At 41.6% G+C, this 13,407-nt stretch overlaps 1 protein-coding gene across 1 annotated transcript in view; it reads left to right on the forward strand.

The window, feature by feature from the left end:
• The first annotated feature begins 2,108 nt into the window (after positions 1-2,108).
• mfap2 (microfibril associated protein 2) overlaps positions 2,109-13,407 on the forward strand; it is a 45,629-nt gene continuing 34,330 nt past the window's right edge. The window contains exon 1 of the mRNA XM_028807936.2: positions 2,109-2,230. The gene's annotated coding sequence lies outside the window, so the exon portion shown is untranslated. The remainder of the gene's footprint in view (positions 2,231-13,407) is intronic.

Genomic DNA, 13,407 nt, shown 5'->3' on the forward strand with positions numbered 1-13,407 from the left:
TTCAGGTCCAGAGGGTCCAAGACCGAGGAAAACCCAAAAAGCTTGATGTCTTGCATAACCAAACATCAAGATGAGTTGAACGGTATAGATATGTAGCAGTTTTCTCGTGTTCCCTCCCAAGTGAGGACACGCCGCAGGTTCCCCCACACCCCAAAACCCCCGCATAATGCCGATGTGTGGCATTGGTTAATTGTGTGCGTAAGTGGGCTGGTGACCTGTCCAGGGTTTGCTCCTCCTTTGTAGCTAATCTTATTCGAATAGGTCTGAGGGCATCACTGCCCCTCAGCAGGTTTGTATATCCGTATATCCTGACAGCCCCTGGACAGGAAACCTGTTCATCACAGGGCCCACTTTTGCACACACCTCCACCCCGCACTCACTTATTAGCCAAAGGTGCTTCATTTGGTACATTTGGAGCAACAAAAAAAAAACACTTAACCACAGGAGGAAAATGCAAACTCTACACATGAATGACTGGCATAGGATTTGAGCCTAGAGTAGAGTCGTCAGAACAGTAAGACGCTTTGGTCAAGTAAGCAGGCCATTCAGCCTATCAAGCTTCGCCAACCCTATTCAACTTATTTCTCCAACATAACATCAAGTTGAGATCTGAAGGTTCCCAAAGTCCTACTCTCCACCACACTTTTAATTTATTCCAAGTTGTTGTTGTTCTGTGTGAGGGAAAACTTTCTAAAAGTTTTGCAAAATTTGCCTTTAACAAGTCTCATCTCTGCCCAAGAGTTTTAGTTGAACAACTTATTTTATAAAGCCAACAGCTGAGATCCACTGCACTAATTTCTTTCATAATTTTAACAGCTTTAGTCTCAGCCCTAGATTTGTGAAGCAGCAGCACTGCTGCAACATGTTATGTCAGGTTCGGTTAGGTTAGGTTATGAGCTGGAGGTGTTGCAATCTGGATGAAGAAGCACAATCTCCAGCTCAGCCTAGCAAAGACAGACACCTTGTTGTTAATCTCAGCTCGTAAGTCTGTTCAGCACACCACCTCTCTTCAGCTCGGCTCATTACCACGAAGTCTGCAACTTTTGGGCAGTGACCGACGACCAGCTGTCCTGCACTGACCATGTTGCAATGGTTTCTTGGTCTTGCTGGTTCACTCTATACAACATTTACAAGATCAGAACATATCTGACCAAATGTGCAGCACAACTCCTGGTCCAGGCTTTGGTCTTGTCACGTTTGGATCACTGCAGCTCTTTACTAGCAGGACTACTGTCATGTCCTACCAAGCCACTGCTGATGATTCAAAATGCAGCGGCCTTGTCTATGTTCCACCAGCTGAGGCGGGCGCACGTCACCTCCTCTTTTCAGATCACTACATTGGCCCCCTCTAACAGCATGTATTGAGTTCAAATCCTTGATGTTTGCTTAAAGAGTAGTCGGTGGATCAGCACCTGTGTACAGTATATATGGAGGCACTCATGAGGTCCTATGCTGCTGTTCACCTGCCGTACTCAGGTCTGTGGATGAAGGGTGTCTGCTGACACCACTACTGTGTAACATCAAATCTCACTCCAGTCCAGACTCTCTTTGTGTGTAACTAAAATGCAGGAACGAGCTGCCCACCTCGATCTGAACTTACCACTTTCTCAATGTGCTTAAAAATTGAAGACTCTCCAGTTCTTTTAATATCTAATTCATAATAACTGTGTTAGATTCTTGTAACCAAAGAAGTGCAACTCGATCACATTTTGTTCTGAAGTTTTCACTTATGATGGTCAAATTATAATGGGTCCTGTAACTCTTGTTCTTATACAGTCCTCCAGACTAATATTTATTTGATTATGTAAGCTGCTTTGGATTAAAGCGTCTGCCAAGCAAATATATGTAAATGTTATGTGTGCCCAACGATACAATGGCACTCTTTCAGTACAATGTGCGCAATGCCCGTCTCAGTGACTTTGAAATGGATTAATCGGGATTGAAAACAAATGAATGGACTGAAGTTAGCGGCTGGGAACATCTTGGGCAACTCATGCGAGGCTAATGCGGCATAGTGCAGCCGCACGCATCTTTATAGACTCGAAGGCGCGTACGTGCGCTAGGACCCAGAGGAACAGCTGCGGGGCAGAACTGCGAGAGGGAACCTTCGGTAGAAGTCCCCTTCGTCTCTCTCTCTCTCTCTCTTCCCCTTCACTTTAACATTTTGATTTTCTACCGGCCCAGGAGTTCGCATCGAAGTGTCGGAAGGCGCAACCTTAGTTAAAATCAGGTAAGAAAATTTGCTTGCTTATTAAAGTAAATGAAATCCTGAAATAGAGGATGTCGGGGAAACATTTAAAAGTAACAAAAGTTAGTAATCAGTTTGATTTTTGCAAGTAAGTTCAACTCGCATTTTTTTCAATATTTAAATATATTATGAATAAATACAATAAAAAGCATGGATCGAGCCACCCACTGTTGCAATATCTATCTATCTATCTATCTATCTATCTATCTATCTATCTATCTATCTATCAGAATGTTATGTCGATCACATGGCTGATTGATTGATTGATTTATTGATTGATTGACACCTATCCACAGGATCTATTAGATGTTTTCGCTGGGAATCAAAAGATAAACCAGTCTCACTGACTACCATCATATTGTATCCATTCCAAGGTAATTTTAAGCGTCTCTCATATAAAGTATATATGCAAGTTTACAATTGTGTCATGAAACAAAAAGTATAACAAGCAAGCAATAATTAAATGCATATGCACGCATCTATTTTTATAAACGAGAAGTAAGAAAAAAAAAAAAAGATTTAGGAAATATGAAATTAATTAGGGTAAATTGAGAAATAATCGATTTTTCCTAAGTCAAGAATGTTTGTGGAGTCATAAAACTGTACAATGTCACTTTTTTTTTTAGATTTGTGTATTTTCCTTGGAGGATCCGCTTCTGCCCCAAATCGTTTGCTTATCGTATTACTAGAGTCGCGAGTGGCGCAAACTCACTCGTGGTCTTTTCTGCTTTCCTGCAGGGTGTCTTTAAAAGGTTTGTGTGAGAACTCATAGAGTCCTGAGAGCAAAATGGAAAGTTAAAAGTCACGACGATTAGTATTATTTGAGTAGTGTAGCTTCACAGTATCGGACCGTTAGCTGCAGTGAATTAAACGCAACTCTTGTGAAGTGTGAACTGCCGTACAGCGTGCGAACGGTGATGGAGCGAATATAAACGAATAGCGCGACGACAGAGCATGGGGATATGATATCTATCTATCTATCTATCTATCTATCTATCTATCTATCTATCTATCTATCTATCTATCTATCTATCTATAAATAAATAATTATAGGAATAAATAATCTTTTTTTAATGTGTGTAGCGCACCTTTTGCACAGACACTTGCCGTGTTCTAAAGAGTCGATTTGGCCTCGATGACTTCTGTTACGTGTAGCAGCACGTCTCAGTGTTCCAGATATTAACGATCCTGGCTGGGGTTAGCGGGGGAGTCCTAAATTCTGAGATGACAGAAAAAAAAGTAGTAAATTCTGTGATGCAACGGGCATTCCTTCGAAAAAAAAAAAAGTTAAGTAAAGTCCCGGCTGGGAATGGGGGTGTCGCTGCCCGTGCTTACTTTCGGGAAGGCGCCCCTTTAAATTCTTTGTCCTGCTGCAACACTCAGACAGGATGATTGTCCAGATGAAGGTGGGGGGAGGGGTAATGACTCCCAGATGTGTATTGTAAAAACATATGGTTGCCTATAGCGTGGCACGCATGCGCAGTTTGGGAAGTCTGTTCTACATTACACTCCCCAGGAGCGGAAATAGACTGCAGGGGCAACATTTATGCGAGATGATTGCGGATTATTTTAATTGTGAGCTCAACTTTATTTCATACTTTTTTCCATGCCAAATGTTCAGATGAGCAGGTTTTCCTTCGAGGGGCTTGCGCCTCCTACCACTGGTGGATTGTGCCCAGGAGTCTTATTATCTCCACATTATTTCCTGTAACTCACAGCAGACAAGTGGAGATCAGTAACATATAGAGATACGATCTGACGGATGAGTGGGTGGCTTCTTGTGGGCTTTGTCTGGGTCGCCGGGATCTGCAAGTACCTCTGACTGAAGTGTAAAAACATTTCATATGAAGAAAGGGAGGGTTTGATACGTAGACTCCACAGCTCCAGGTACCTTGCCAAAAAAAAAGTCAAGTCGGGGTACACCCAAAAAGTAAAATACAATGCCTTGAGGCGCTTGGGTATAAATGTGTTATGTGTATTTAATGCTAAAGAATCAGAAAAAGGTAACCGAAGAAAATAATTCAAAATATTACTTAAAAGCGCACCCATGTTGTAGGTTAAAATAGCCAGCGAGTAAATAAGTATTTTACTTATTTACAAAGTATTTTTATATACTGGTTCTTTAAATGCACTTTAATGGGTTGTGAGGTTCCATTGCCTGATACAGAACCATTCCCTTCTAGGAAGAGTTGTTTGCATATGAAATCCGTTCTTTGGGCTTTGAAAAGGTTCCTACTATGGGGGTGAAATAGAAATCTTTAATGGCTACCTAGCAGGACACAACAAAGCTAGAAAACCTGAGCTTAGATGTTGTTATTGCATGCAGCAAAATTCCTTGATAGTGTGTTATTATCTGTTCATGGCTATTACTGGAGCCCGCGGTACGAATCTAAATAAAGACGTTTTTTTCTGGAATGTTCATGTGTATGGTTGCTTTGGTAACCAAAATGCCCCCCTTCCCCTGGGGCAGTGTTTCCCAATCTGTGACCCGTAGCGGCATTGCAGGTGGGCCACGGCTGACCCTGGAAAAAATCGCCAGTCCGACGATCGCGCTCGATTCCCAGCGGCAGCATTGCGGGTGGATTGCGACCAATCCTGGATGACCTCGTCGCCTCCCGTTCTGTGCTCGATTCACCAAGGAGGAGAAACATTGCCGATCGCGCTCAATTCATCTCACACTCCGGTGATCAATAATAATATATATATATGAGGAATCATTTTAAAATCCCTCTTCAAGGTAAAATTCGGTATATGTACGTCTTTGAAAACATTCCATAGTCCACCTTCACCGCCCGAAAAGGGTCACCAGTATAATCCCTGCCTAAAATAGGTATAGCCCATTAGTCGCTGGGATCCTGCATATCGAGACTCGTGGTATATTTGCCATTTGGGTACGTTTTCTAGATGAGGTCCTTGTAATTTCCGCATGACACCACATCACATTTCGCACTGTCGTGGTATTCTCATGAATTATGAATTGCATTTTTTAATAGATTACAGTATATCGTTATTTTGATATAGTCCGCATGTTATCTTGAAAAAAATTAGCTAAATACTGTAATGAGAAAAACAGGTGTATTTAACATTATTTTTTTATTAAATTCGCGTACAAGTTTATATAGTCCACACATACCGGTAACAGCGTTTGACGTAACGGGGCCGGACAACCCGAGGCCCCGCACACCCCTAAGGCCGCCTCTGGCCATGAACACACTGGCATTTGAGAAACGGGGTCAGGGCACCACAGAGGTAGGGAAACACTGTCTTATTGCATCACTCTGAAAGTTCACTTTGGCACCTTTTATTTTAAAGAATATAAAATAATAAAGCTCCGGTAATTTAATAAAAACGGTAAATAAGAGGTATACAGTACAAAAATATCTGTGCATTTCCTGAAACCATTTTGTGAAATTCAAAGTTGCCAAGAACCAACTCTGGACAGGATGGCACAGATTCATACTGGGATGGTAAACTTCGGGTGCTGGTGTTTGGGATGTTGAAGTAAAATAATAATCTGCGTTGTTCTTCTGTTCTGCAGCCACACGCCTGGAGTTGTTTGTAGCGTGTAACAAAAGTGAGCGAATTATTATAATACCGCTAGTTTTTGCCCTTTTTACCGTTCTTCCTGCTACACATTTTCTTCCACATTTGTCCCTCACATTTTTCCGCTCTTTTGCCGACTTCCAAACCAGAAGGTGAGTGGAAACGCGTTTCGGGAAATATGTAGTTACCAAAGTGTCCAATCGGAGATGCGGGGTCTTCACTTAGTTTGTGTTGGCACGACTCATATTTTTGAGGAGATGCGTGCCAGGCTACACCGTAAGCGACATAAACGACTGCACACCTACAGCGTAGGCTCGACACAGAAGTATAAATCAGCCATTAGGGTTGGGGATCTTAAAGACAGTGACCAGGACACGATTTGAACCCAGAATTCTAAGTGTGGGTCTAAAGCCAGTCAGGTCTAAAAACTTTAATTAAGGCAAACTGAAACAAAAAAAATGTACCTCTAAAGTAACAACATTTTAAAAATTATAGGCTGGGTGTTATACGTCTGCGTTCTAATATCTAATTTCATATAAAGGTTCAGACTTTGCCAATGACTCATAAATGTGACATGAAGAAGCTGCCAAACCTGCAAGTATTCTGAATGATTAGCTATGGCTGCAATTTACCCATAAAGCCCCCTGAAAGAGTAGGAGAAGGTGTTATTATTTTAATTACAAAGACTGTTTCCTGCCCGTGACTCACAATGTGAGTGTAATATTGTGGAAAATAATAATAATGACTTTATTTACAGCATATAGCACAAAGTGCTTCACATTGAACAACAAATAAAATAAGTCAACATAACGTCAGAGGTTTGAAACAATGCTTTGGTAAAATGAAACATGCAAGAGATTTATAGTTAAGAACCTAGAATATCTCCTTCTTCTTTTTCCTCTTCATCTTTTCCCATGTCTATGTTGGTGTTGATGTGCTTGATCAGCCTTCTCCAAACAGCTCGGTCCTGCACCTCCTCGCCAGTCAAGCCCTCTTCCTTGATTTGGCCTCCATTGCTTTCTCTTCACCTGGACTTCCATTCCCATCACTCTTTTGCTCACATTTTCCTTGTCTCTCCTCCCTCACATGTCCATACCCCTTCAATTTACTTTCCTACATTTTCTTAGATACCTATCTCAGTTTTGATATACTTCTGATGGTCTCATTTCTTACTCTGTCTCTCTTTGCAACTTCACACATCCATCTCAACATTTGCATTTCTGCCATATCTAATTTCTTCTCCTGTGCTCCCTTTACTGCCCCAATCTCAGCACCATACATCATTGCAGGTCTTACCAGTGTCTTAAAAAGCTTTACATTAACCCATGATTAGATGCAAGCACAGTATTGCGTGACTGAAGAATCAAATCCTCCATCTTAGGCTACCATTCTTCTTCTTCTTCTTCCACTTTTATGCGAGGGTTGATGTGCTTGATCAGCCTTCTCCATACAGTTCAGTCCTGCACCTCCTCCTCAGTCAAGTACATTTTCTTCAAATCTTCTACAACTTTATCCATCCACCTCTGCTTTGGCCTCCCTCACTTTCTCTTCCCCTGGACTTCCTAAATCATGCAAAGCCTTACAAGTAATCAATAAAACCTTAAAATGAATTCTAAGTTGAACTGGAAGCCAGTGGAGTGATGCCAATATTGAAGTAAAGTGATTACTGAACCCGTGCAAGAGAAGAACAGTTCTACGTAGCAGACAAAGCATTTTAGTAATCAAGACGAGATGTTAAGTGTCAGTGTCTGAACCAGAGGTTTTTTGTTCTCTACAGATGTTGACAAATTTGTTTGTACCCTTAGAGCTCATTGAAAAAGTGATGTATGCCCCCCAAAAAAGTGATTAAATGAAATGCAGTTGTCCCCTGTAGACCTGCATGCCATTGATATGTCATCAAGTAAAGCAAAGCCAGCGTGAAGATAGATGAAGTGCTGCTTTATTCTACAAAGATATTCTAAAATGGCCTGGACACATTTGTTGGTACCCCAAGAAAAGACCCTAAATAAGTGATTTTTTTAAACTAACCATTTTCTTGAAATAGTATCACAACATGTCTCCACTCATGTCATCACTCTGCTGTTCGGTATTGTCATGGGTCCTACACTGAACGTGGACCAGACAAACAAAGGAAAGAATTTGTCTGAGGAGATCAGAAAGAAAATGCCAGTCAAGCATGTGAAAGGCAAAGGCTAGAAGACCACCTCCAAGTAGCTTGATGTTCCTGTGACAACAGCTGCAAATATTATGAAGAAGTTTAAGGTCCACGGGACTGTAAAGAACCTCCCTGGACTTGGCTGCAAGAGGAAAATCAACCTTGGAAGTGGCAGAAGGATACTGAGAATGGCAGAGAAAAAGCCAAGGACAACTTCCAAAGAGAAGCAAGCTGAACTCCACAGGTCAAGGTCCACCAGCGTTTGATCACTTTTTGTGTGACAGTGGGCTCAATGGAAGAAGATCCAGGAGGACTCCACTGTTGAAAGAAAAACATAAAAAAAGCCAGAGTTGAATTTGCTAAAATATATATTAACAAACCACAGTGTTTCTGGGGGAATGTCCTTTGGACAGAGGAGACAAAACTGTCCCAAATCACATCGGCTCCATGTCCACAGATGAAAAAAAACAAAGCTTTCAAAGAAAAGAACACCATAGCTTCTGAGAAACATGGAGGAGGCTCAGTTGTGTTTTGGGGCCGCTTTGCTGAGTCTGACACAGGGTGGCTCGAGTCTGTGCAGAGAACAATGAAATCTGAAGTCCGTCGAGAAATCCTGAAGTGAAACATACTGCCGCGTGTCAGAAAGCTTGATCTTGTTCCAACAGGACAATGAGCCAAAACACACAACTAAAAGCATCCAAGAATGGCTAAGAAAAAGGAGAACTTCAGGAATCGCTTGTTTCCAGTGACTGCAAACTCTAAAGGTTGAGCAACAAAATATTAGGTGAAGGGTCCCATCATTTTTGTCCTCCAGTCTCCAGCCTCATGGCATGATGCTGCCATTATAGGAATGGTATTATGCAGGTTTGCGAATTGTGCCTCATTCTCATTCCAGACATGACGCTAATCTTTTTGCAAGCTCCAAGCAGGCTTTCATGTTTTTTTTTTTCTGAGGAAAGGCTTCCATCAGGCCACTGTTTTTTTTTTTTAATAAAGTCTAGATTGACCAAGTGATGGTTGTCCCTCTGGAAGTTACCCCCATCTCCACACGTGTTCCCATCTCCATTGGGTTCTTGGTCACTTCCCTTATCATAGCCCTTCTGAAACGTTTACTCAGTTTGCCCAGGTGGCCAGCTCTCAGAAGAGTTGGGATTGTTCCAAACATCTTCCATTTAAAAATTCTGGGGGCTGTTCTGTTCTTGGGAACCTTCGGTGCTGCAGGAATTTCTTCCAGCCTTCCCCAGATCAGTGGCTTGACTCAATCCTGTCTCAAAGCTCTGCAAGAAGTTCTTTCAACCTCATTACTTGCTTTTTGCTCTCCTGTGGGAGCGTCGATAGATAGCTGTGTGCCTTAATTAATTAGCTCAATCAGCTGAGTGTGTAACCCCAGCAGGGTCAGTCTGAGGACCTCACTAAGCCGTCCAGTCGATAGCAGCGACAGGCGTTATGTACAAAGGGTAGGGACTTTATCAAGGTGAGCTTATGATCCACACTCACTGGGAGTGGTAATCATCACTAGTGGGGTTCAATGGCTTATCCACACCTCTTGATGCCAGGTAGACACTATAGGACAAAGTGGGCATTGCCCAATATGCTAGGCTTTAGTAGCAGCTCCAGATTATGGCCTGTTAACACACATGGCACACATGTAAGGGCATCACAGACCTGTCATTGGTCAATCTCACGTTTCACTGCTGCTCAACAGGACACTTGGAATATTTTTTTCAGTTGCACATGGCCACAAATACAACCCCCTGATGCCCGTCCCTAACCCATCCTACGGCCTGCAGTGAGGGCCTTATCTTCAAATGGACGAGATTAAACCATAGGTGTTGCAGAATGATGTTACACTTTTATAATAGTGGATAAGCGACTCCATGGAAATTGAATCATCGGATAGCAAGGATTTACTTTAAGAATCTCGCTGTGACAGTGATGGCATTATACACCTGTACTCTGTGTTTGACAGTCCAGGGCCTCATCCACTAGGTGACACTATCATAAATATTACATAGCATTTTTAAATTACTTGTTACTTTTATCCAAGGTAACTTACAAATTATAGAAACAAGACTACAACTGTTTCTCTATTTCGAGGCCAGTAAGCTGAACATGCATCACAGGTAAATTAGTCAGTCAGTCAGTCAGTCAGTCATTGTCCAACCCGCTATATCCTAACACAGGGTCACGGGGACAGGTAAATTAATGGAAGGAATTATTAAAGATAAGACTGAGCAACACCTGGCAAGAATGGGAGTTTTACTCAACAGTCAGTGTGGGCTCAGAAGAGGGAGGTCGTGTTTTATTAAATTGCTGGAATTTTATGAGGAAGCAACAAGGGGATACAATCAGAGTGGAGCAAATGAGATTATTTGAGTACTGAGAAAAGCTCTATATAAATGTAATGAATTATTATTATTATTTATCTGGACTTTCATAAAGCATTTGATGAGGTGCCACCTGAGAAGTTGGGCATCAAATGAAAAGAAGTGAGAGTTCAGGGTGTGATGTGTAGGTGGGTGCAGAATTGGCTCAGCCACAGGAAGCAGAGGGTGATGGTGTGAGGAACCTCATCAGAACTGGCTAACGCAAAGAATGGTGTCCAGCAGGGGTCAGTAGTGGGGGTGCTGGTATTTTTAATATATATAAATGATTTTTTTTTTTTTGTTCTTTATTTCGCCTTATACAATTTCTTGTATTAGGAATTTGTTAGTTTTCGCATACCCCTCGGGGTCAGAGCGCAGGCTCAGCCATTGTACAGCGCCCCTGGAGCAATTGAAGGTTAAAGGCCCAGCAGAGTAGGATCTCTTTTGGCAGTGACGGGGATTCGAATCGGCAACCTTTGGGATACCAGTGCAGATCATAGCCTCAGAGCCATCACTTTAGATAGGAATATAAGTAAATAAAAAGCTGGTAAAGTTTGGAGATGATACTGAAGTGGGTGGGTTGGCAAATAATTGAGAATCTGTTCAAACATCATAGAGGGATTTGGACAGCAGACAGGCTTGAGCAGATCTGTGGCAAATGACATTTAATGTTAGTAAAGGTAAAGTATTACATGTAGGAAGTAAAAATGTGAGGTTTGAATACACAATGGGAGGTCTGAAAATCAAAAGTACACCTCATAAGAAGGATTTAGGAGTCGTAGTGGACTCTAAGCTATCAACTGCCAGACAATGTTAAGAAGGCTAACAGAATGTCAGGTTATATAGCGCCTTGATGTGTGGAGTACAAGTCATAGGAGGTTCTGCTCAAGCTTTATAACTCACTGGTGGGGCCTCATCTGGAGTACTGGGTGCAGTTTGGGTCTCCAGGCTACAAAAAGGACAGAGTAGCACTGGAAAAAGACCAGAGAAGAGCGACGAGGGCTGATTCAGGACTAAGATGTATAAACTATGAGGAGAAATTGAAGGAGCGGAACCTTTACAGTTTAAGCAAAAGAAGATTAAGAGGTGACCTGACTAAAGTGTTTAAAATTATGAAGGGAATTAGTGCAGTGGGGTAAGACTGCAACTTTAAAATGAGTTTATCAAGAACACGGGGACACAGTTGGAAACTTGTGAAGGGTAAATTTCACACAAACATTCGGATGTTTTTCTTTACACAGAAAACCACAGGCACATAGAATAAGTGACCAAGTGATTTGGTAGACAGTAGGACTTTAGGGACTTTCAAAACTCGTCTTAATTGTTATTTTAGAAGAATTAAGTGGATAGGACTGATGAGCTTTTTTGTCCTGAATGGCCTCTTCTCGTCTGATGCTTTAATGTTCTAAAGTCATCTGATTGGCAGTTTAAGTGACTCACTTGAGGCACCACAGAAAACTGAACTGGTGTTTTACAGTCTCTCTAATATTGCACTATATTTAAATGGCTGCTGCACCTTTTATCCAAAGCAACTTATAAATCACAATCCTATGGTCCCATTCTTTCCCTTTTCTACAACAGTAGCCCTAACTGGTTAAAGCAGCTTGCTCAGTGTCTTGTGGGGATTCAGTGGTGGGAGTTGAATCAGCATCCTTTTGCTCTACAGTTCAACTCCTTATCTATTACATTTATTTAATACCTGTCAGCTTTATCCAAAGTGACTTACAAGTCACAAGCACTAAGAATGATTCTTTGTACATCTCCACCGTGATCACTGTCAAGCTCAGTAACTCTCTTAGGGATTGGATGATGGGACTGAACAAGCATTCTTTTGCTTTATTGTTCAATGCCACTAGGGGGCCACACTTACCCGAAAAGTGCCATTGAATAGCATGGACCTCAGAAGTGAGGGGGGTCACCTCAGTGTTGTGTGGAAGTGTGGCACGGTGCCATCTGTCAGATGCTGCCTCACGCCTCAGAGCTTCACTGCACTTTGGTTCCTCCGTGAAAACGTGAAGGGAGATTTTTCATGACATTTATGTTTGTATTGTAGGTGGGTATTTTATTTAGTACTAGACAAAGAGCCCATTTCAACAACGTAAGATGAAACGGGCACGAGTTTGTGTCAGCAGTGTATGAAGAACAAATGATAGGTAACGAAGAAGTTGTTTTGTAATGATTGTAGTTCGCTTTACTCATTACTGTACAGGCTTGTACTGTTAGTTGATGAATTTTCCAGGCCTATAGTATAATATTGAATGATGAATGTTCCAGTACAATATGGAATAGTAATAAGTATAAGCACCACAAACCTGATATAGGTGTATTGAATGAATGCGTAATTGAATCAGAATGCGTAATTAGGCCTCGAGCTGTAGTCGACATCGCCTTTCAGGCTTCTAGAGCTTTAATCGAAGTCGCCTTTCTCTTTCAATTTTTGCGGCCGTAAATCCGCCGCCTGCCGCTATGTTGAGGTTGGATGTCGGTCTTGTAAGGTTTTTCGGGTAGCTGCGCAGAAGGCGACTGTGCATTTGGCTTCGGACGGACGTGAGTGAGTGAGTGAGTGAGTGAGGAGGCAGGCAGGAGAATTATGTATTAAGATAATGTTTTTTAGAAGATGTTTTCAAACAAATCTCAAGTGCATGGCATATTAGTGCAAACCTTTAAGTGGTATCAAAAGTTACAGTGATGATTATTTCTTATTACTGTCCTTAAAAAGTAAAGCATGGTAGCTAACACTCAGTGGAACACGGCACTGCTGTCAGTTTATTTATATTTTTCTGTTTTTCTTCAGGATACCCATATGATTGCACTTCACACTGTAGAAATTCAAAAAAGTGGAAAATGGCTAATATTAGCCTATTATATAAAAAGGGTGATTGGGCAGATCAAAGTGACTGGAGGCCAGTGAGCTTAACATGCATCACAGGAGAATTTAAGGGAAGTAATTATTAAGGATAAGATTGAGGAACACATGGAGTTTAACTGAACAGTCAATATGGGTTCAAATAAGGGAGGTCGAGTATTTTACTAACATGCTGGAATTCTATGAGGAAGCAACAAAAGGAAATGATCAAAGTGGAGTGTATGAGATT

The sequence above is a fragment of the Erpetoichthys calabaricus genome, chromosome 8 (genome assembly GCF_900747795.2).
Source record: "Erpetoichthys calabaricus chromosome 8, fErpCal1.3, whole genome shotgun sequence".
NCBI lineage: Eukaryota > Metazoa > Chordata > Cladistia > Polypteriformes > Polypteridae > Erpetoichthys > Erpetoichthys calabaricus.